Below are 20,990 nucleotides of genomic sequence, written 5' to 3'. Positions count from 1 at the left end.
ATGTGAGATCTTGCAAAAGAAAATGGCAAAATCTTTCTTTGCAGGGTAAAAACCGTAAGATATTTTTGGGGCACCTTAAATTGTTGCATTTTTTTCTGCCATAAGCTTCCGTGGACTGTAGACCACTTCATCACTTATTTATTTTCAGTTATCACACAAAACTGTGTTGAATTACTGCAACTGGATTTTCTCCAGTGAGTGTATTTCATAGGTGATCAGTAGAGGGCTCTGCTCCCTAAACTTGCTTGCCAAATGAGACTGCTGGTTTATTATGAGTAATCCTTCCATGCTTCCAACTATTTTACATTCCTGACACAGCATGACTGTGTTTTATTTAGAGGTGATTCCTGACGGAAAAGGGAGGTAGACTGAGGGAGAGATGGTATCATGAGGTGCAGCAGGAATGAAGACTGCAAATTCTATGTCTTGATGATTATTAGAGAAGTGACTGAAATAATATAATACTTTTCTGCCCAAAGGCAGTGGAATGAGGTTTATGGGAGAGTTGGACAAACAGTGGCCAAATGAATCGTTCATTTATGGACCCCTATTTATGACCTCAAAGCTTCCAAATCTTTAACATCTACATATTTTGTCAAAGACTTTCATGGCCAGAATCACTGGGTTTTTGTAAGTTTTTCAGGCTGTATGGCTATGTTCCAGAAGCATTCTCTCTTGACATTTTGCCTGCATCTATGACAGGCATCGTCAGAGGTTGTGACCTCACAACCTTTGAGGATAACTGTCATAGATGCAGGTGAAATGTAAGGAGAGAATGCTTCTGGAACATAGCCATAAACCTTACAAAAACCCAGCCTGAAAACCTTACAAAAACCCATGTACATATTTCTTTGGGAGGCAAGTTTCCATCCCCAAACACACCCAAATCAGTCAGAAAGGCTGCAAAGCACAGTGGGTTTTTTTTGTTGTACAACCATGCTAAACTTTCCAAACACACACACACACCGTCCCCATCATTTAACATCTCCAAAATTGGGTGGAAATGAAAACAGAATTTATGTGATATCACTTCCAGTGATGTTGGAGGTCCAGTGGTGGGACACAGGGGCAAAAAATGCCTGCTAGCCTCTTCCGAGTTTACACATTTATAGAGTAGCCAGCTGCATTAAATCACTACTGACTGAGAGGTCATTAGTTCGAAGGCAGCCCGGGTCAGAGTAAGCACCCGGCCATTAATAGTCTAGCTTGCTGTTGACCTATGCAGCCCGAAAGATAATTGTATCTGTCAAGTAGGAAATTTAGGTACCACTTTATGCAGGGAGGCTTATTTAACTAATTTATGACACCATAAAACCTTCCAGCACTGTGTGTAAGAATGAGAAAGTACTCCATCAAGGGCTCGGTGTCACAAGTGGATGGTGAAGCAGCAGCTCCCCCGGTGGCTGAAACTGAGCATACCCTCATGAAGCCGGAATGTTAAATTGCCTCTGTGTCTGTCTCTATATATTGTATGTCTAAATGGCACTGAATGTTTGCCATGTATATGTACATTGTAATCCACCCTGAGTCCCCTGCGGGGTGAGAAGGGCAGAATATAAATACTGTAAATAAATAAATAAATGTTTAAGGGAAGAATTTATCCATAAAGGGAAACGTAAATACTGGCTGTATCTTTCTGTATACTTGCTAAACCAATGGGTTGTTGGGGATTGATGTCCAACATTTGGAAGGCCCCATAAATTCCCTCCTGTTCTAAAGGCACAAGGTATCCTGTTACAGGGAGAGAGGGGTATGATGTATTTAAATTATACATATTTATTTGAAACATTGTTGATTGTGGAATGTGTAGTGATTGGTGAGAGGAGGGTTTGAGGAAATGTATGGCTCACCTGAATATGCACATCATATTAACAGACAAATAGACATACAAAAGTCAGGCTTTTAGAACCAAGAAGGAAATGTATTGAAATGTGAGGATTATGTCATCAAACACAGATAAGCAATCACTCCTCCTCCTAACTGTTCTAATTCCTATAGAAAGATGTATTTTCTTGTTAATTAATACCCATGGTCCCAATCTTCAAGAAGGGAAAAAGGATGACCCAAACAATTACCGGCCGGTCAGCCTCACATTGATACCAGGCAAGATTCTGGAAAAAATTGTTAAGGAAGTGGTCTGCAAACACTTAGAAACAAATGCAGTCATTGCTAATAGTCAACACGGATTTATCAAAAACAAGTCATGCCAAACTAATCTGATCTCTCTCTCTTTCTCTCTCTCTCTCTTTTGATAGAGTTACAAGCTGGGTAGATGTAGGTAATGCCATGGATATAAGACCACAATCCTCATCCCCCCCCCCCCCCAGCTGTGGAGGGCCCATAAAAGTGCTGTTTGCCAGTTGCTTGGATTGTGGGCATGAGAATAACTAAGATTTTCAACCTATATTTTATTTTTTAAATGGAGAGGATAGCAGCCACATTAGACCAATATGGCAACAAAATTGCTGAGCCTTCTTCCTTTTTAGTTTGGCTGTGTGACATAGTGTAGCCTGGGAATATCTTTCTGAAGGATCGCTTTAGCCCTGATCCTTTTCAAACAGGATGTCTCTTTACCAGTTAAAAGACAAAATGAGGACTCCTCTAAACTTACCCTAACATGTTGGTGCCTCCTGTCTTCTCTGTTTTAGGGTATATGTGGGAGTGTTGTTCCCTTGATGAATATCTTGCAAATTATTTTTCCACAAGTCCCTGCCAGACACAAGCAGTTCTCATCCCCAAATCCTCGTCAGCACAATGAAATGGCTCAATTATTCCCAAAACTCCCCCTGATTGTGTGGAGTGCCAATGAACTGCCCAGACCATTCCCAGGTCTGTAGGCTCCAAAACTAGTTTGGATGAGACAATATGATAGATCAGGCGACAGGCATTGAATCTTGTCATTCATCCAGATGGGGAAGAGCTTCTGAGATTTCCTTTTTCTGTACACTCAGATTTGATTGCATGTAGGGACAGAGAATGAGGTTGGAGACAATAACAATAGGATGCCTTTTTAAATCACAAAGTGTATTGTTTTCAATCAAATCAACTCCACGCAGCCTTGGATGACACACACTTTTTGAACCATTTCAAACCGGCTTCAGAGCAGGATACAGAGGTGAGACTGCTATGGTTGCCTTAGTGGAGGATCTCCATCTGAACACCAACAAGGGGGGGGGGTGTGCCACTGTTGGTGCATCTAGACCTCTCATAGGCTTTCGATACCATCAACCATGGTATGCTTCTGGAACACCTGGAGGGGCTGGAAATCTGAGGCACTGTGCTGCAGTGGTTCCAGTCATACCTCTCAGGCAGTTTCCAGGTGGTGGTGCTTGGGAATAGCTGCCCCTCAAAAAAGTAGCTGCTATGTAGTATTCCACAATGTGCCATTCTATCCATAATGCTCTTTAATATTTATGTGAAGCCGCTGGGAGAGATCATTTGCAGGCATGGGGCGGGGTGTTATCAGTATGCTGATGATACCCAAATATATTTCTCCATGTGTTCAAAAACAGCTTCAAATAAGCATAGTGTGTCTCCACTGAATGAAAGAAAAACTAAATTGAAACTGAATCTAGACAAATAGAGTTTGTAATGAAATATCTAATTATAATATAAGTTTTGAATGTGTTTATTAATGTTGGTATATGGCAAGCAGAGGCCAGCCTTAAATACAGCTAATTGGTTGATGCATTGCTGTAATACCGAAGCCGAAGCTCCTGCAGTAGAAATGTATCCATTTCAGAAGAGCTAGGAGGAAAGGGGGCGGAGCTAACTGACAGGAGAAGAGTGGACATTTTAAAAATATGTCTTTAGCCAGGAGCCCCCGGTGGTGCAGTGGGTTAAACCCCTGTGCCGGCAGGACAGGTTGCAGGTTTAAATCCGTGGAGAGGTGGATGAGCTTCCTCTATCAACTCCAGCTTCTCATGCGGGGACATGAGAGAAGCCTCCCACAAGGATGATAAAAACATCAAAATCATCCAGGCGTCCCCTGGGCAACGTCCTTGCAGACGACCAATTCTCTCACACCAGAAGCAACTTGCAGTTTCTCAAGTCGCTCCGCCCCCTTTCCTCCTAGCTCTTCTGAAATGGATACATTTCTACTGCAGGAGCTTCTGGTGTGACAAAAAAAATGTATTTAGCCGGGTGAGCTAAAGGGAAGATGTCTCCAGCTATGTGAGAGCTAGAATAAGGAGGTTCCTGTTATAAGTTAAAATCTTCAGCCTTGATATTTAAAGTGTTAAAGGAACCAATTTTGAAATAGAATCTAGCCTGTGAGCTAGGGGAAAAAAAATTCCAGTGTTGTACCATGTCTTCAGTGGCAGAACTGAAGTAAATAAAAGGATAATCTGTGCATAAGTATCAGTGGGACTGAGGAGAAAAGTATTCTTTGAGAAATAAATTTACAGTTAAACTATTGATAAGAAGAAGGAACTACAAGATTTAGGATACCAAGTCAGGAGACTGAGAAAAAATTAAATTTTAAAGTAAAAGGAAGTTACTAAACCAAGTTGGCATAAGATAAGCGATTCTGAATGTTATATAGTAACAGTTTCATGTGTTCATAATAATAAAGATCGATTGTAACAAGATTCAGGAAGTGCTGTGAAGAAAAAGGCTGTGTAACCATCATGCTTTATGTGCCTGAGAATCCATAAAAAACATTTCGTTGTTCAATTCTTACAATAAAGGCTTGTGTGAAGTTACTGAAGTGAAGATATTCAACAGGAAGACGACTAAATATCATATTGGAGCTTGATACAGTTTATGGTATTGGGCTACACATATTAAAGAGACACAAACAAGCATTTTAAAGGTCAAGTCTCTCACAAACATATCATACATACACACACACACACATACATACACACACACACCACCCATCTCCCCACAAGGGGGACTCAGCAGGGCCTCACATGAGCATCAGAGGATACTAACAGCATAAATACCATAAAAATTACAATTCACAATAAAATCATTTTAAAGGTGCTCAGCCACACCACTCTCCTCTTTGCCCCACAGATGTGCTTGCCATCTGGGGATGGAAGTGTGTTAATCAGTCCTGAATGGGGTTAAACTCCCCCTGAAAGACTATTCGCAGCTTGGGAATGCTCCTGGATCCGTCTCTCCAAATATCTACCCAGGTAGATGTGGCAGTTCAGGAGTGCTTACTAGCAGCTTCAGCTGATATGCCAGCTGTGCCCCTTCCTAGATTAGGAGGACCTGAAGTTGATAGTGAATGCACTGGTAACTTCAAGGTTGGACTTCTGCAATGTGCTTTACATTGGGCTACCTTTGTACCAAGTTTGGAAACTCCAGGTGGCAGCCAGATTGGTTAAAGGTACATCTAGGGGTGAGCATATTACACCTATTCCAAAGTCCTACCACTGGCTGTCAGTTAGTTTCTGTGCAAAGTACAGGGTGTTGGTTTTGACCTTCAAAGCCCTACATGGTTTGGGTCCAGACTACCTAAACGATCACCTTATCTCATTCAATCTGTCCTGAACACTTAGGTCATCTGTTGGAATTTAAAAGACCCATTTCTTCTAGCAGGCCTACCTAGCCAGTTTTTAAGCATGAATTTTAAATAAGTGTCCTTTGTTTAATCTCTGTTTTTAATATATATTTTATAGAAATATGTTTTAATATGTATCTTTTACAGAAATAAATTTTAATACGTGTATTTGTGGTATTTTTACAATGTTTATGTATCTTAATTATTCTGTAACCCACCTTGAGCCATGGGTAAGAAATATAATAATAATAATAATAATAATAATAATAGTCTAAAATGAATTCATATTCTAGTAAGATTTCTCATGAGTTAGTTTTAAAAGAGCACAGAATAGTGTGTAGGCTTTTGAACCACCCAGATGTCTTCCTCAGGCAAAATGCTACAAAATCAGATAGAAGAAGAAATGGTAGTGAGGCTACACATTGCGGTCCTAAGCTGTCATAGGAAGTAATCACAAATGATGCTCACTTTGTGACCTGTTGATACTGGGATTCAGTTGTCATCATTTCCGATCTTGATTCACCACTTATAAAAATAGGGATATTTTCAAGTCAGATATTAACCACAATGAAATGATAAATTACTATGAGTAGCAATGACAGATCATAACGCATACCAACATGAATTCTTCTGTGCAGGGGTGGAGGAGAACTTGGCTTCAAAACAATGAGAATAGTGGTAATTATCATCATCAATATAACATTATAATGACAGACCCCTGAAGCCAAAAAATGTTAGTCATATTTCAACCCTCTTGTTATCAGCGAGGGCTTCAAATTGCCACCCACAATACAGTGATGTTCCTGTAATTGCAACACAACTCGGAGAAATACAACTTCCTTTAGGTTATTTTAGATGATGAAATATTTTTGACTACAGAGAGTTTTCTGTCTATCTATCTAATAGCCAGAGTTTGAAAAAGTTACTTTCTGAACTTTTGGCTAGGTGTTCCAGAATTTGTAATCCAAAAGAATAACTGTTTCCAGCACTGCTAGTATTATACACCAGTGGGTTGCTGTAAATTTTTCTGGCCATGTTCCAGAAGCATTCTCTCCTGACATTTCACCTGGCAGGCATCTTCAGAGGTTAAGCGTTCTGTTGGAAATTAGGCAAGTGAGGTTTATATATCTGTGGAATAATGTCCAGGGTGGGAGAAAGAACTCTTGTTTGTTGGAGGTAGGTGTTAATGTTTTAATTGGCCAACTTGATTAGCATTTAATGGCCTAGCAGTTTTCAAGGTCTGGCTTCTTACTGCCTGGGGGAATCTTTTGTTGAGATGTGATTAGTTGTCCCTGATTGTTTCTTGTCTGGAGTTCCTCTGTTTTTGAATGTTGTTCTTTACTTACGGTTATGATTTTAGAGGTTTTTTTTTAAATAGTTAGCCAGATTTTGTTCATTTTCATGGTTTCTTCCTTTCTGTTGAAATTGTCCACATGCTTGTGGATTTCAGTGGCTTCTCTGTGTAGTCTGGCATGGCAGTTATTAGAGTGGTCCAGCATTTCTGTGTTCTCAAATACACATCAGTTCATCCATGTTCTCTGTGACAGTTTTTAAAAAGTAAACTATCCTTCAACAGCCTTTCTTAACATTATGCTGTCCAAACAAATGCATGAATACAACTCCCACCATCCCACCGAATCTGGGGATGATAGGATTTATAGAGGAACACTCATAGAGGAGAACATTTCCCAGCAATGAAAGTCGGACAGTGCTAGAGAACTGTGAGAGCCTCGTTTATATTACGTTGCCTAAAGGGAAGATATTTACCTGGGAACTTAGCCACCTTGAGGAACAAATATTTATTTATTGTTTTACAAAAACAATTTTCCAAGATGGTTTTCCAGGGACAAAAAGGGTAATGAAATGAAATCACTTGGGGTGATAGCTGGGGCTTGTTCTAGAAAAAATCTCCAAAAGACACACCTCATCCCCACCCCTTCAGTGGCTGTTCTTGCACTGTTATTTCCACCAACAAATTTCTCTTAATGTTTAACCAAAGCTATTCAGACACTCAAGGCATTTCTTGATTATCCACTCTTTTTTTCCCAGAGCTTGAAAGTTACTTCCTCAAAGCAATCAATCAATCTATATAAATAAAAATGTAATGTTCGTTTGTGGGATTAACATAATTCAAAAACCACTGGATGAACTGACACGAAATTTGGACACAATACACTTCACAGTCCAATGAGTCTCCATCACCCCTAAAAAAACCAAAACACACACACACACACACAAAACCCCAGCAGAGCAGACTTAAAACCCCCAAAAATACACCATATATACATGTACACATACACTCATATACATATACACATGCACACATTCGTATATATATATGCACAAACACACACAAATATGCACATATACACACATACATATACACACACACATACATACACACATATATACACACAAATATGCACATACACAAACACACATATACACAATATGCATGTACACATATAAACACACAAATATATACATACATACACACACACACACAAATATATATATACACACACATACACAAACAAACATACATATATACACAAATATACACACACAAAATCACATATACACAGACTGGGCCACAGCAATGCGTGGTAAGGGATGGCTAGTTATTATATAAGATACATACCACACATACCAAGTGGCTAGTATATCTATGATTCTTTAATAATGCAAGTGTATTGGCTTGTTATACAAGCATAGCTAAACAAAAATTGCTCCATCCACTAGTTCAGTGGTGTACAATCTGTGGCCCTCCAGATGTTTTGGACTTCAGCCCCCCAGATTTCTGACCATTACACAAGCTGGCTGGGACTTCTGAGTGTTGGAGTCCCAAACACCTGAGGAGCTGCAGATTGTGCACCACTGCCCTAGTCTATGGTTCACTAAACACTCAAATAGGAAGGCCATATACACATTAGGACTGCACAAGTCACTACATCACCTATATCATGATATGTTAAATTAGCTGCAAGTAAATGATTTGTTTCCCACTGGGTGACCTTTGGCAATCCACACTCTCTCAGCCTCAGATGAAGGCACAGGCAAACCGCCTCTGCCAAGGAAACACAGTGATAGGTTTGGCTTAGGGTTGCCTTGCTTTGAAGGCAATAGCAGTGTTGTTACAATTACATCCTTTGCTCCTTTTTGTACCTCCAGCAGATACGATGAACAGCCATTCTTTCTCTATTGTCTGCGGTCCTTTCAAATATTTGGAAATATTTATGTATTAATAATGAAACATGCACAGCTCCTGCAACCATTTCTCATAACATTTCTCAATGTGATTCTTTATCATTCCCTCCTGTGGGTTTATTCCTCAGAGAAGGAAAAGGTAGATTTTTGCTGGGGCAATGAAGGTGAGGTGAGAGTCAGATCCCCATTCATATGTAATATGGTAGTCTTTACTCTGGTTACATCCCAAATAGACTACTGCAATGTGTTGTACGTGGGGTTGCCTTTGAAGACTGTTTGGTAGCTTCAAATGGTCCAATGGACCGCAGCCAGATTGCTCAATGGAGCAGTGTATAGGGAGCATACAACCCCCCTTGCTACATCAGCTCCACTGGCTGGTAGTCTTCTACAGAGTCCAATTCAAAGTGCTGGCTTTAGCCTATAAATCCCTAAATGGTTCTGGTCCAGCTTACAAAATCGAATTTAGCAGAAGATAGGAAATATGAGCTATCATTATCTTGTTTGCTGTGGAATAATTTCTCTGAAAAACTTTCTGCCACCAAGGAACAACTTTCTTCATTGTGTTGTTTCAAAAAGCAATGGGTTGGATCCAGATTTATAAATTTGCAACTGAACTAGGGGAAGTGTAACTTCCTGCGTTCTTTTCACAGCAGTTTCTCCAGTCCCTTGAAAATGCTACACATGTAGAGAACTTGAAGATGTTGCTGAATGGAGTAATCTATGCAGGAAGTGATGGTTTGAATGTTGGATTAGGACTCTGGGAGACACAAATTCATACCCCTGCTCAGTCCTTTCACCATACATTTGGGTATCCATAGGGGATCCTGGAAACAAACTCCAAAGAATATCAAGAGCTCAGTATAACATTCAGTTTAGCTGTTTCTCTGTCTAGACTTCCTTTGTAGTTTCCTTATTCAAGGACATTTAAATCTCACACTGTGTCCATGAAGGTTGAAATGCCCTGTGTACAGGGCCGTAGCCAGAAAAAAATTTCGGGAGGGGTTGAAATTTTCGGGGGGGGGGGGGGGTTTGAAATTTTCACGGGGGTGTGTGTGTGAAACCTGCTTCCTAGCTCACACTGAAGCAAAGAGCACAGCAGGGGGCAGAGCAGCCTTCAATAGCCTGCAGCTCCACCCCTGTCGACCACCTCCACCAAGTCTGGCCTCTTTTATTTATTTATTTATTTATTTATTATTTGAACTTATATGCCGCCACTCCCCTGGGGCTCGGAGCGGCTTACAAGAACAGGCTAAAATCTAACACAATTTAAAAACAATTTAAAACAATTTAAAAACAGCAATATCAAAGATCAAAGGCCTGTCGAAACAGGTATGTCTTACATGCCCTCCGGAAAGCTGATAAGTCTTGCAAGGCACGGACTTCAGGTGGCAAAGTATTCCAGAGTGATGATGCCACTGCTGTAAAGGCTCTGCGTCTGGTTGCTGTTAGACGCAAGGTCTTGACATTGGGAATTTACAAATCTTGGTCCTCAGAACGGAGTTGGTAGGGGTGAGGTGGTCCCTCAGGTACATCAATCCCAGACCATGCAAGGCCTTAAAGGTGAGTACCATCACCTTTAATGAGAGCATTCAACCCCTCCCCCCCAAAAAAACTTGGTTGCTTCACTACATTGGCTATTGCTGCAAGTAATGACAGTGTGAATAAATTGTTAATATTTTTTTGCATCTCATAGACTTAGCATGGGGATTTGGTTAACCAGTTAAAATTCATGAGTAAACCAGGTTTTTTTTAAAAAAAATCTGAAACATTTCGGGGGGGGGGGGTGAACCCCTAACCCCCCCCCCCCCTTACAGGCCTGCCTGTGTATCCAATTTAGAGTGCAGGTGGGCATTGCTGCTGGTATAATATGGCATAATTCACATTGGGGGGACACATTATTTTTGTCCTGCTACTATAAATATAAATAATTCCTTTAAAAGCAAGAATGGCTTCTGACATATCACTTACTCCTTATCCTTCCCTTATTTTACAGGTGTTCCACTTAAATGTGCAAAACCTCCCCCCCCCCTTTATTTTCATTGAGTTTTCCACTTTGCCTTCTCATACTCTTGTATATCTACAGGATGTCAGATGACTCATGCATTCTTGGTCTTTTATGATGCATGGCTGCTCATATCTGTGTGTACATTTATGTATATATTCATTTTAAAAAGAAAGTTGTGGAAATTGGTTGACAGTAGATTATATGATTTATTGGTGTATTTTTACTCCCTTCCCACTTCAATAAGAGAAGGCTCTCATAGCAGCTTAGAAAGATAAACAATAAGAGAGCCTGAGTATTTAGACTTAATAATTTTTAAAAAAAGAATCAAAAGGATTTTTGCTTACGAGTTGGTACCATAAGCTCCCAGGGTTTTGCAGCTATGGGCTGCTATGGTTCAGATACACACTGGTTCTCAGTGTGTGGGTCTCCAGATGTTTTGGCCTTCAACTCCCAGAAATCCCAACAGTTGATAAACTGGCTGGGATTTCTGGGAGTTGTAGGTCAAAACATCTGGGGACCTACAGGTTGAGAACTACTGAGATACAGGCTCTGGAAAACCCTCAAGAAATAATGCCTTCAATATTTGGTCTTTTTTTTTTTTTTTGGTTTTGTCAGGAGTGATTTGAGAAACTGCAAGTCGCTTCTGGTGTGAGAGAATTGGCCATTGTCCAAGGGACAGCCAGATGTTTTGATGTTTTACCACCCTGTGGGAGGCTTCTCTCATGTCCCCGCATGGAGAGCTGGAGCTGATAGAGGGAGCTCATCCGCACTCTCCCCGGATTCGAACCTACGACCTGTCAGTCTTCAGTCCTGCTGGCACAAGGGTTTAACCCACTGCGCCACCAGGGGCTCCAATATTTGCATTAAGAGCTATAATTCAGTCAGAGGCTACCACTTGCAGTAGTGATTGGCATCACTTGATCTTCCAGAAATTAACTCCAATCAGCATAATTGAACAAGAACAAGGGAAATCAACAGCATCTGGAAGATCCAACAGCAAGGAAAATCCAAGGCATCTGGAAGACCAGTGGTTCACCAGCCCTGTCCTACCTATTCTTAATCTTTGATACTTGGAAAGTTACTGTGATTCCGACCTAAAGGTCAATGCTTTTGACGCTGGTCATTGACTGTAATAAATATATTATATTATACTAAAGATCAATGCACATTCTGAGAGGCACTCAGGCTTTTTCCTCTCTCTTCGCTCCCCATACACATGGAGTGCTGTCACTCATTTAGGGCTGGAATTGAGGTATTAGCTGAGGTGTCTGAAGTGAAGACGCTTCTGAGCTGAAATATAGATGCAATTTTACATGGGGAGTGGCATCTTCAGAAGCATAGTGTTCTAGTAATTGACTCTTATTTCAATACTTGTGAAGGGATGGTGTCCTACATTACTAACTCAGAGCGCTTCCAGACAGCATGAAAATGCGGGTTTTAAATGGAAGATAAAAAAATCGGGACCTCAGAACATATCCTCACACAGACTTTTGTGTCCCAGGATTTCTTCTCCCACTTTCCTCACAGGCTTCCTCTACATTGGAACAAAATGGGGAGTGAACGGGGGACATTGGTGGAGGGTTTGTTTTAAAATCACTCTATTATGTGCTGGACCATATATGCACATATGCAAATATCTTAATATAATTACAAGCAGATTTGCATGCATATATATAAGGTTCACCACATAACAGAGGGAATTTCTGAAAAACTTCCACTGGATTTCTCTCCTCCCCCAATTGTATAGTCAAGCTCTCTTTAACATTATAAGGTTTAAAATAAAGAATTTGAGAGAGTTCTAATTGCTCTCCGTTCGTGCTTCCTTTAAATCAGCTGTGTGTCCGTTTCACAGCCTAATCAGCTGATCAGCTGGTTTTGGCTTTTAAAAGTGGACATGTGCTGGAGCAGTCTCCAAAAGGGGGAGAGAAGGAAATCACGTGTTTTGTGTGAGTGCAGAGATATACAGTGATGCGAGTATGCACATTTTCTGGCTGGAATAGTGTTTTTCAGCCATTGTAGTGAATCCATGTGCATTTAGCGGTAATGTCATGTAACCACCCCCATTTTTAACTTGGGAAATCCCATAGTTTAGATGCTGTATAGATTGGCCCTCAGAAGGTGCCAAACAAGCCATGTGTCAACATGCACCTCTGTTTTTTAATGCGTAACAGTTCACAGTTGCAGACCGTTCAGCCAGGAAATCGTACTTGCCACTGTCCCCTTGTAATGGGAAGACCTCTTCTGGCCCATAGTACAGACCATATTGTTTATTGGTTTGCCTTTGTGAAGGAAACAGCTTCACCAAAGCTGCCTGTCTTCAACTCCCTCCAAAATTCGTTGCCAGTTATAGGGAAGTTTGCAAAGGAGGAACCAAATGCTTGCTGGCAAGGAGAGGGGTGGAGAAAGAGAATCATAGCCCATTTTCCCATCATACTTATGCATCCATACAGTAGAACCAGAGCTTGTAGGATCAATGTACCAATGCTATTTTATTAGCAGAATTAATAGCAGTCTATACCAACCCCACTCCAACTAATTAGGCTCCTCCATTCCTTTTCAGTATAACTGTAGTTCTCACAGTTGCTGTGTTATCATGCTATATTGTTTTTTAAAACAATATATTATTATAAGCTACCCAAGTTTTTATGCAAAATATTTGTTCACAAACACATCTGTTCACTCACACAGCTGCCAATATGAGTGGATGTTTTATCAGTTTCACCTTTGACACTACATAATTTAGTTCTAGGCCATAGCATGAAGCAAGAAAAGTCATGAGCCTTGCAAGGATAATAGCAGCAGCTGCAGCTGATTTCCGGTGTCCTGCCGCTCAGTTATGAAGAGCGCTCTCCCTTCCAAGCCTCAACGAATAAGCGTGAGGTGGTAGCTCACACTATGGCCAGATCTTTGGGTCTGCTTCTCCAAATCCCCAGAGAAAGGCTTGACTCAAAACAGCATGTCAGTGGTTGGTAGGTGAGACAGACAAACACACAGAAAGTTAGTTGTTGGCTTGTTTTCAGAAAATGAAACTTCCCATGCATCACAGAAACAGGGTGAGGTTTCATCATACTTTGGGTAAAATTCCAGCTCCCTTTCTGGAATTTTAGGTTGAATTTGTACTCAGCCCAGGTGTAAAGGAAGTAGAACAAAATTACTCATACTAGGTGTTAGGTATAATTACCCCCGGACTGGAAAAAATAGATATAGGATTTAATCTCTATACTTGAATAATGGCTGCTGAGCTGCTATGGATACAAGTGAAGGGAATAGCCAGTCCTGCCAAGCTGGTTTTGGTTTCAACCAACTGCAAAACAGTTCTAACATGACAATAAAAACACAACTCTGGTTTTAAGTTTTATTATTTTAAAAAATAATCTAAGGAGGAACAAGTTATAAGTACACATGTCACTTCTGGGCCAACACTATTATTCCCTCTTATAGGGTTGCTAGTGTGGCACAGTGGGTTAAACTGCTGAGCTGCTGAACTTGCTGACTGAAAGGTTGGTCTTTCGAATCTAGGGAACAGGATGAGCTCCTGCTGTTAGGTCCAGCTTCTGCAAACCTAGCAGTTTGGAAGCATGCAAATGTGAGTAGATCAATTGGTACCACCCATGCAGACATGCTGACTACATGACCTTGGAGGTGTCTGTGGACAACGCTGACTCTTCATCTTAGAAATGGTGATGAGCACCAACCCCCAGAGTCGGACACAAGTGCACTCAATGAGTGAAAACTGGGGATGGTGCCTGTGTTTGTAAGGGCTGGGTAGAAAAAGGAATTTCACCAAATATTGCCTCTACATGATTGCATAACAAGAAAGGTCTACTTAACTTCCCTCCTCTTCTTGTGTGAATTTCATTTGGTGAACCTATTGTGGGGTTTTCTTGAAGATTTGTTTAGACAAGAGTTGCCATTGCCTTCCTCTTAGGCTGACTTGCCCAAAGTCACCCAGTGTTTTTCTATAGCTGAGGTTGGAGGAGATTTGAATGTTGGTCTCCCAGTGTCCTAGTCCAACAATTATGCCACACTGGCACTTCTGCATAATGATTAAAGGTACAGGAGCCCTCTCCAGTTTTTAATCTGGCAAAGCTACTAGTTCAGCATACAATAAAGAAGCTATATATTTGCTCATGACCCCTTTGTTAATATCAAGCATATGTGTGAATAGGCTCTCTTCTTGCAGTTCAACTCACTTGGATGTACACCCTACTGAACTCAATGGGACTGGTTTACTTCTGAACAGGCATGCATAGAGTGGTTCTAATTTATCAGTATTATTCATGATTAAATGAATACATCTCCATTGGACAAATTTTAATTGAAATGCCCAATATTTTCGAGATTTGAATGCAGGCATAAAAATATAGGAAATGGAGGTAATGTGGATTAAGTCCATGGTCAACTGATGACCATGGACTTAGGATCTTTTCCCTTTGCACCATTTCCTTTTAATTAAATATGTGAGCAAAAAGTTGTCATAAGATGTGAGTGTGTAAACATGTAACTGGCTAATACAGGTGATGTGGGCAAGAGTGGCATTTAATCTAGGAAAGGGTGGAAGGATTAACCAGACCCCTTCCTGCACTAGAAGTTTATTTCATTCACATCCCACTGAGTATAGCTGTCTAAAAATAGAATGGGGAAGTTCCATAATTTACTGTTCCAATTCATGTTTAGCTTGTCCCTTAGTCATATTTCTTTGTTTTGATTGTTACTTTTAATTTTAAAAGTTGTTCCATCAGTTATCTGTGCTGTGGTCCACTTCATGGGTGAGCAAACATTAATGCCTTGAACAACTACAGATGACTAAGTGCAGAAGCAGTAGAAACGTATTAGATTCTTACTGGTGTTGATTTATGATGTGGTTGTTGTTAATTGTGGGGCACGGGAGCACTCTAGTCAACATCAAGTGGAAGAAACTCAATGACTTCTTACAAAATCTTTACCACTCAACACCATGCAGCTGCCAAATATGCTTCCCAGATAGAAAGCATTTAAGAAAGACTAACATATAAAGAGCAGTCATCAGCAGAATGAGTTTTACAGCATTTCTTCATACAAAATTGAAGAGATTGCTGCAATATCTATAGTTGGAGGATGCCTCTTCTCTGGCCATCTTTCCAATGCCTTTCAACTCTCTTAGTCATTTTCAGTGGCACAGCTGGATTAATATCCAAATGGAAATTGATATAGGATTTTATCACATCAACCTGCGATTCTGTAGCAGTCATATTATTGTAGATAATGGACTATGTTGAGTTCTTCAATGTTGCAGCAATATTGCAAAGTTCAGGTCCAGCCTATCTTTGTGATCACATCTCCCCCTATGAACCGACATGGGTTCTAAGATCTGCCAGGGAGGCTGTCCTCTCAGTCCTGCCTCTGGCTCAAGCACAGTTAGTGGGGATGTGGTAGGGGGCCTTCTCAGTGGTGGTCCCCTGCTTTGGAATGCCTTCCTCAAGGAACTTAGGCAAGCCCCCACACTATAGCACTTTCGGAAAGAACTAAAAACTTGGTTCTTTCAACAGACCTTTGATAACACTTAAGATAGCAGCCAGACTACTCTTTAGCCAGGGAAGGCTAAATTGATTGCATGGATTTTTAATAAATGACTATTGCTATATTTTATTTTTGACAATTTTATATATATGGTTTGAAATATGATATTGTATTTTTAATGTTGATATACTATATTTTATATGTGGTGTAGCACCATGTGTGCTATTTGTAAGCTGCCCAAGTCCCTGTGGGAGATGGTGGTGGGGTATAAATAAATTATGATGATAATTATTATTTTACTGACACAAAAGCACAGCATGGCACAGCAAACGAGATCTATATGCTGGATTTCGTATCAAAAAATCACAAGTCGAACACTTAATAATAATAATAATAATAATAATAATAATAATAATAATGTGCCAATCAATTATCTCATGATTAGACTTCTGCACACCCTTGTAACCCTGGCTTCCTTTATCCAGCATGCCTTGCAGTTCATTTAATTTTTATATCATTTTATTTTAGTGCAATTGGGCAAAAGGGCAGAGAGAGAGGGAGAGAGAGAGGTCAATAAAAGCCAAGTGACCCCTTGGGAATAGCAAGACAGAGCAGGGAGAGGAGGGAAGAGGAGAATCCTACCTGCCAATGTCACATTACTGCCAGCGTATCAGCATAGAAGTTGAAGGACACATCACAGTAATCTAGGAGATGGAAACATAGAAGGATGGGTAACTGCTATTAATGGATGTTACCTGTGAACAATTAGGGATGAAAGAATCATGGAGGGAGGAGAGAGACAAATTAATAGAAGGACGCACACAGCATCATATGATAGGAATGCTGGTTTCACTGCCTTGTGCGATGAAGTTCTCAGTAGTAAACTGAGGCTAAAATGTACTTGGAACAGAATTCACTGATGGATAAAATACCCCTTTCATTCATAGTATTTGAATCCAGAAGAAGTCATGATGTGGTTTCCTGAAATCTGCTTTATTTTCATGTATGAGCCTGTCTCTACATTCTAACCAGTTTTTAGCCAGATCACAAACCAACATCTAAACCCGTGGTTTGATGTTGTGCGACTAACTCCATCTTCTTTAAACTTTTATCTTGTTGTGAAATCCAAACTCAGAAAGTTGGTTTGTCTCTGGCTTTTTCATCTCCCACCCTTCAGTTACTCACCATGAAAGAAGTGCAAACAAAAGAAGCTTAAGAAGAAACAGGTCAAAATTGGGATAGACAACCCAGTTTGTTTGTTTTGCAATGTGTGGCTTAAGCAACAAACTATAGTTAATGCACATTATAGCTTGCTGTGACACCTATATATGACCACTCTGGGCAGGATCTGAAAACATTAGGCCAACTTCAGTTAAAGGGTATAAGGTATTAACATTTCCTCAGTCATTTAAACTTGAGTTGGGAGGGTTTTGTCCTCACAGATTTTTGCATGCCAAGGACCCCAACTACAGTGAGTTATGCATCTGGGATTTGTTCCAGATGTCTTGCTCTGACACAGCAGGAAGTGGCAAGAAAGTTTTGGAACACTTACTAACATATAAAACAGGAAAGGTATGAAATAAAGAGAAAAAAATCTATAGTGATATTGCTCCAAACTATGCAGAGTTAACTGATTGCAACAGTAAAGTTGGTTGTGGTCCAAGTACCTCTTGAATCCCATGAGTCACTTTTACATTGGCACAGCTGGCATACAGCCCTTTGGGAGTGGTCTAGAATGGTTGCGAAATATCTCTTTCAGAAGATTTTCAGTAAATGAATGGATGAATCCAAAACATAACCAAACAATGGACAAATGTCTCGTTATGCTGCAATAAATGCTCCACCACAGGATTGGTTACCCACAAAATCCCTTCTGGTGCTATGAACCTTTGGGAAAAGTCACACTTTTTTGGTAAGACTGCTTCGGGGAAAAATGGCCCCAGGGCGCTATGTGGCTATGAGAGAGCCAGATGTGCCAATATGAACAGTGAGGTAGCTGCCTCAGGACCCTTCTAGATGGGCCCTATATCCCAGGATCTGATACAGCTTTAAACTGGATTATATGGGTATGCACTGCCAGATAATCTGGGATAAACAGAAAAGGTGGGAACAGCTCCTTGGATATAGGGTCTGTTTGGAAGGGCCCTCAGGCAGCAGCTGCCTAAGGTCAACAGCAGCAACTTCCCCTTCTCATCTACTTGAGACACATAGATGGTGAAGTTGTGTGCATGTGTAAGTACCCTGTCCCCTAGCTTTAAATAAGCATGTTGACCCCAAATCTAATTTCGGCGCATAAAATATGTGAACATACCATTAAAATTTAAACAGGAGACTGTTCCATATGCAATATTTGGATTGGGGGGGGGGGAATTGAGCATTTATGCTAGGAAGCAAGTTCTTTCTGGTGTACACTAGCCATGCCTTTGGAGGGTCCACCCATTCAAAAAGTGAAACATACAATAAGTGGCATATTAACCAGGTGTTAGTACAAACACAGATTCTCTACAATTAATGTATTTTCATTCCCTGATGGATTTCCTCAGAGATATGTTCTTCAGCAATCAGACTTAGAAATCCATCTTGTGTTTACCCTCTAGTAACCAATCACAAAATAAAGCATGTTCACTATAAGATGTATAGTTGAGGAAATTCACATGCTATAAGAAATGACAGCTCCAAGAAAAATGCAGGGAACAAAATCAGCCTCCGTATGTGCCATTAATTGACCTTGCAAAGGCTTTCGACACAGTGAATCGCAGCGCTCTCTGGACCATCCTCCAAAACCTCAGTGCCCTAACAAAATTTGTGAACATCCTGCGGCTCCTCCATGATGACATGGTGGCAACAATCTTGGACAGCAATGGCTCCCAAAGTGACTCATTTAAGGTGGAATCAGGTGTCATACAGGGATGCGTTATTGCCCCAACTTTATTTTCCATCTTCATCACTAGGATACTTTATCTTGTTGATGGGAAACTTCCCACTGGAGTGGAGATTATCTATCGAACAGATGGCAAGCTATTTAACCTCAGCAGACTGAAAACAAAAACCAAGGTTACAACAATATCTATTATAGAACTCCAATATCCTGATGATAATGTAGTCTGTGTGCATTCAGAAGAAGACCTACAAGCCATTCTAAACACCTTTGCAGGAGTATACGAGAAGCTCAGCCTCCCACTGGACATCGAGAAAACCAAAGTGCTCTTCCAGCAGACACCAGCCAATCCATCTGCAATGTCAGAAATACAGGTTAATGATGTAACATTAGAAAATTTTGACCATTTCCGCTACCTTTGCAGCCATCTCTTCACAAAAGTCAAAATTGACACTGAAATACAACGTCACTTGCGAGTGCAGCATTTTTCCAAATGAAGCAGAGAGTGTTTGAGGACAGGACATCTGTAGGGATACCAAGTTGCTTATTTATAAAGCTATTGTCCTCCCAACCCTGCTATACACCTGTGAGATGTGGACTTTCTATAGACATCATACTCAACTCCTGGAATGATTCCACCAGTGTTGCCTCCGAAAAATCCTGCAAATCTCTTGAGAAGACAGGCAGACAAATGTCAGCATGTTGGAAGAAGCAAAGACCACTAGCATTGAAGCAATGCTCCTACGCCATCAACTCCACTGGACTGGCCCTTTGCATCTAGTAATATAAATTGCACTGAGTGTAAGGCTACACCTACACTGTAGAAATAATGCATTTGGACACTACTTTAACTACCATGCCTCAATACATTTCCCAAAGCAATGTAGGTTAAGTTCAAGATCCATTTCTGACCTTGATGTGTGTGTTCGCTGTTGGTCTCCCAATCCTTGAGTCACTGTAAGGCAGCAGCCAAGGCTCTTAATAACAGTATGAGTCCTGCAAAGAGTTCCACACCAATCATTGCAATGTGTTTACTAAACGTCTCTGTGTGAGTTGTGCAAAGACAGGCAAAGAGCCAGACATGAGGAGGCCTCTGGTACGAAGAAATTGTGCTGTTTGTGTGATTCATATGGGCGTATTTTGGGGAATGTGTGCAGTTACAGGAAGAGAGCTGGGCATTTCTTTGCCTTTGCTCTCTGGCAATGTGGAAATGTCTATTTGGGGTGGGCTGCAATGCTGAAAATGTAGGTTTTGGGTGGGACTTTTGGTTGTCTCAGGCACAATGATTGTAAGAATGAACTGCAGTGTCAAAAGGCAAATGAATGACATCATCATTACTGAACAGGATGCCAGGATATTAACAAATAATTAATGATTTGTTATCCTTTCATGATATCCCAGATCTACTGCCTGAGGTTACTGCCTCACTTTCTCCTGGAAGGACCGGGCTTGCTTCAAATCACTTGACTCATGTACCTAAAAAGGAGGATTGAGTTCCCTGTTTTAATAGGCACTTTGACAATTAACATCTGCATCTCCTAATATCTTATCTGTCATCAGTCCTCCTGCAAGGAAAACGTTTTTCTTTTTCTTAGTGTGATGGAAAAATTGAACTCTTGTTGGAATTTAACCATGTAAAGCGGACCAGTTGCAAAGTTTGCTTTTGTCTCTTCTAAAATTAGAGCAGAGGATACCAGAAACCCACCAAAAGCCAATCAATCTGTTATTCCCCTTAATTTTTATGCATTGAAGGTTAAACTACATTATGCACTACACTTGTAAGAGCACATTTTGACTTTTGGAATTTTTTTTCTCTGACAGTGTTGATACAAAATTTGCCATTTTTAGGCAAATTTTGTATGTTTTGAGGCACTGTGTAGGTGACATTT

General features: G+C 40.5%; 1 protein-coding gene across 2 annotated transcripts in view; it reads right to left on the bottom strand.

Annotated features, from left to right (window-relative positions):
- The window catches only part of EPS8L3 (EPS8 signaling adaptor L3), a 61,675-nt gene extending 41,538 nt beyond the window's left edge, over nt 1-20,137 (bottom strand). The window contains exons 1-2 of one of the 2 annotated variants that reach the window (XM_067467949.1): nt 20,014-20,137; nt 16,866-16,927 (exon numbers count right to left, since the gene is read on the bottom strand). The gene's annotated coding sequence lies outside the window, so the exon portion shown is untranslated. The remainder of the gene's footprint in view (nt 1-16,865; nt 16,928-20,013) is intronic. The other variant, XM_060773257.2, reaches the window with a different exon arrangement.
- Between the last annotated feature and the right edge of the window lie 853 nt (nt 20,138-20,990).

The sequence above is a fragment of the Anolis sagrei genome, chromosome 4 (genome assembly GCF_037176765.1).
Source record: "Anolis sagrei isolate rAnoSag1 chromosome 4, rAnoSag1.mat, whole genome shotgun sequence".
In the NCBI taxonomy this organism is placed as follows: Eukaryota; Metazoa; Chordata; class Lepidosauria; order Squamata; family Dactyloidae; genus Anolis; species Anolis sagrei.
Note: the sequence above shows the minus strand (reverse complement) of the source record. Positions and strands in the feature narration are given on the sequence as shown.